The sequence below is a fragment of the Trichechus manatus genome, unplaced genomic scaffold, assembly GCF_000243295.1.
Source record: "Trichechus manatus latirostris isolate Lorelei unplaced genomic scaffold, TriManLat1.0 scaffold00137, whole genome shotgun sequence".
In the NCBI taxonomy this organism is placed as follows: Eukaryota; Metazoa; Chordata; class Mammalia; order Sirenia; family Trichechidae; genus Trichechus; species Trichechus manatus.
The window spans coordinates 7,535,233-7,539,719 of record NW_004444073.1 but is presented as its reverse complement, the minus strand read 5'-3'; positions in this window follow the sequence as shown (position 1 = coordinate 7,539,719).

Here is a 4,487-nt window from a genome sequence, read left to right as displayed (position 1 = left end):
AGGGGCTCCTTTGGGGGCTTCATGAAGCCCCCTCACCCTGCAGAAGGCAGGAGCCAGAGGTGGAGGAGAGGGAGAGGGCTGTCAGAGGTCCTCTGGGTCTCTAGGGTCTTGTGGTAACCCGAGGGGCAGGCCCACAGGCCAGAGACTATCACTCATTTTATGGATGAGGGAATTGAGGCTCTCAGAAGTTCAGGGCAAGTTATTGGCCAAGCTGATACCACCATCTGAGTCTCCTGGCTACCAGTCTATGACCCTGTGCCTGCCTTGCCCTTCCCTGTGCTGGGAGAGAGGGTGACAGGGGCAGCTCAGCTGTGTTTGCTGACTTAGAAGGAGAAGTGGAAATGAGACCCCCAATTAGGTCTATACCAACTAGATGCCTGTCCACTCTCCTTTTAATTTCAGCCAGTGTGGTCTGGGCCAAAGCAAGGGACACCGCCTGAGCCAGGCCCCAAGCAGCTGAGATGGTAAACCATGGCCAGTGAATGCCAGCTAGGCGTGGTTGAGGGCAGCAGGGCAGCCATGGACACTGAGTTCCAGGCTGGATGTGAGAAGGGGGATGACCCGGGCCACACTGGAGTTAGTGGCAGAGCTGGAGGGTCTCCTGACCCTTGACCTGTGTGCATCTAATACCACAGCCCACCTTCCCAAAGACTGTACCTCTTTTCTCCATGAAGGGCTCCAGTGCCAGAGGAACAGGATAGGCTTCATGAGGAAGGAACAGTGATTAATTAAGCTTTTGGAAGAGGCTTCTGTGCTGGGCCAGCCTCAGCTCCTTGGGTGGGAATCTCATTTCCGCCTGCCTCTGCACGCTTCCTGGAATGCAACTTCTGGAAGCTGTTCCACCAGGGCCTTCTGCACAGTGTCTCCTGGGTTGGGTGTGGGCAGGCTGACTTAATTTAGGGGCCCATCTGTTGTGCACTGGAGGGTCTAGGGAGAGCTCAGTTCTGGGACCAGGAGCCAGCAGACACAACATAACCCTGGCCTCCTGGAAGTACAGGGAAGGCCCACAGATGGCAGTTGGTGGGTGCTCTTAGGAAGGAGAGGTAGAGGACTCAGGGCAGGACCCAGGAGCAAAGATGGGGTGCATCTGTCTCTGAGAAGAGGGAGGTGTCCTTTTATTGAGGAGGTGACATTTAGCAGGGTTTCAAGGGTTAGGTGGGAAGGGTTTTGGCAGGGAGAAAGAGCTAAGCAGACAAGGGCCACTGGTGGGGCTTTGCAGGGAACTATTGCACAAGGACTGGATGGGAGGGAGGGTGCCGGCACATGGTGGGGATGATGGTGAGTGGTGAGGCAGAAGGCAGCTTGGGAAGGGCTTTGGCCAGCTGCTGAGGGGCTTGCTTCCTTTACTTTCTCTTCCTTCCTCCAGGCAGGCCCCTGTCCTGTCTTTCCATCCTGCAAGGCCTTCCAGGCACCTCCCCTGCATCCTGGGCCCTGTCCTAGCCCTGTCTTCTCACTGCCTGGAGAATGGACATAACGGCCGCTGCCTCAAGCCTGTGGAGCTCTCTGAAGATTCCAAGGCCTTGCCACAGCCTTGTTCTTTATTGCAACACCCCTTGAGGTGGTTATTACTGTCGCCATCACAGAGTCTCAGAGACAGATAACAATTTGCTGAAGTTCACTCAGCACTAGGTGGCAGAGAGGCCTGATACCCAGATGTTCTGACTCATAGTCCCCTTTCTTTTGGCCTTCCTGAGAAAGCAGTGGATATCCGCTTGGTCTAAATCCTTTTCAGATAGACACACCACATTCCCACCACTTGGAGGCCTCCATTTGTTCTGGGTTCTTGGCCAAGATAGGAGCCGTCAAGTTGCAGGGAGCATGACCTCTGGATCATTGTGTGTGTGTGTGTGTATATTTTGTTATTATTGTTGTTATTGTAGGGAAAGGGAAGTGACATTTACCACATGCCAAATAATTCATATAGTTCATCTCATCAGTTCTCACAGCAACCTATAATAGATGGAGACACCACCATACCCATATTGCAAATGGGGAGACTGAGGCTTAGACAGAGGAACAACTGGTGAGAAACTGGAACCCAGGGCTCCGTGACTCCAAAGCCCAGGTTCTCTTAATTGTACCACAGCTTCCCTTTTCACTACTGATGTTGTCCTGAAAAGCCCATGAAACCCATCAAAAGGCTGTTACCTCTGAGGTCGCTGCAGGTGGGTGGGGGAGGTGGACAAATGAAGGACATGCAGTTGAGGGGTGGAGTCTCCAGGGGAAAGGTGGGCTGGGTGGCAGGGACAGGCCAAGCTGCCCTAGAGGGGACGTGGTACCCCAGTGGTCAGGTCGAGGGAAGAGGCTGGTCAGGCTGTCCCAGGTTAATTACTGCCTGTTTTTTGGTTTGATGTTTTAAATATGAATCATATACCAGGCACCTTTGTTCAGATCCCAGAAGGTCCCTGGAGAGCTCTTGCCCCAGTCCCCTAGCTTTATAAAGAGGAAACCAGCTCTGAGAGAGAGAGGGACTAGCCTAAGTTCACTCGGCTGGTCAGAGGCAGAGCCGGCTACTCCCCCAGGCCTCCCAAACCTGCCCCGTGGATGGTGGCTTTAGGTGAATAGCAGCGACCATAGACCAGACCCATGTCTCTAGACTATGTGGACATTTTCCTTCTTGTTCAGAAACTTTTGTACAAAATGCCCAGGTGTACATGTTCAGACGCATTTGGAAAGGACACTGACACAGTGTGGGAGAGATGAAGTCAGAAGCTCAAGCTAGGGAGGGTGGGGCCCAGGGGAGTTCCCCAGCCTAGGGCTGGGCTGCCTCCATCAGGGCTGGGACCTCAGGGATGCTAGGACTGCCTGGGCCTGGCCAACTGACTGACCATCACAGGCTTCAGACCACTGTGTGATATTGGTCCTGGGAAACAGTCCTGGCTGTGCTGACTTCCTGGGTGACCATAAGACCACAGGTCCTCTCCTTTCACTGGGCCTCGGTTTCCCCATTCATATATGGAGGTAGCGCTTGCTTCTTGGCCTTACAGGGCTTTAGAGAGGGCGGTGTATTTGAAAGAGGCTGCGACTGGACAGATGGAGGGCGCAACGGTTGTAAGCCTGTGTAGTGGCAGAACCTTACTATGTCCAGGCACGTGGTGAAAGGCAGAGTGGACCGAGGTGGCAGAGGGCTAGGCCAGCTCTAGGTCACGAACCTGGGCATTTTTCTTCTCATCTGCAAGATGATGACCCCTGAGGGCTCCCAGCCCTGACGGCCTCTTTGCTCTGTTTCCTGGGACCTGCTAATTGGGGTAAGGGTGATGTTGTGGGAAGGTCTATTTTTGCTGGCATCCTAGGCAGAGCTCTCTGTCCCCACTCCTGTCAGCGGGTGAACTGGATATCCTCAAGGCCAGGCCTTCACCCTGGACCCTTGGATCTGAGCAGCTTGGTCTCAGAGGCTCGGCTTCGCTCTGGGGACAGTGAGTTCTGGCTACTGTTGCTGGCACTGCCCATGAACCAGAGAGAAGGCAGCTGAGGGGCTGGCCCTTTGTTCCAGAATGCTGAGGAGGTTGGTTGGAAGCAGGGCAGCCGGGGCCAAGCCCTTCTTTCAAGTTACCAGCCCCTGGTCAAGTCCACTCTGGCTCCCTCACTCTGTGCTCCTTGGAATCTGGTTTCTCTAGAAGCTTCTGCTCCCTGAAGGGCCCTTAGGGCAGTACAGCACCAAGGGCACATTTCTCGGCTCTGGCTCATTCTGCTCCTGTCATCCAGCCTGGTGCCTGGTGCCTCAGGCTGTGCAATGTTCTTCTAGGGCCCAGGGCTGCCCAACATCCAGGAGGACCAAGGGAGGGGAAACCTGCCTGTCAGCTGGAATTTTTAACTTGTTCCTGGGGAAGGGACCATTATGCCTTATGTCTTAGAGCCCAGAACAAACGGGAGCCTCAGAACTCAGGCAGCTCCCCCAGTGTTGCAGCCTCTGCTCCCAGAATGGTGAGTGTCCATAGAGACCCAGGGGTTCCCCACAGGGGCTTCAGGGGCCGACAAAGAGGAGAAGGATGGGACTAGCTCTCCATCCACCTTCAGCCAGATCAGCTGCTTTTATGCGTCATATATTGGCCTTCTGTACACAAGATTTTATTTGAAAAAACATCTTGGGGACCGCTCATCTTGTCCAAGCTGCTCATGTTACAAAAGGGGAGACTGAGGCTCAGAGAGGGAAGGGACCTGGTTTGCTGTCACAGAGTGAGCCAGGGCTAGAATGCAGGCCTCCTGATAGCCAGGTCTTGTGAACAGACTTCTTCCGGGCAGAGCAGGGGCAGCGACCTTTGCTCAAGGACGCCGCACCCTTGGCTCTCCAAGAATTCCCTCAGAGGGAGGCTAGGGCATCTAGATTTGCCAGAGTTGTAAATCTCTTAAGCCATAAGCTGCTCCTTGGCGTCTCCTGAATGACCTAATGTGAAATACAGATGTTGCTCCCTTTTGAGATCCGAGCCCATTTTGAATTTCCCATCGTGTTTGCACCTAAGGATGCAATTGCCATTTCCTCCCATTGT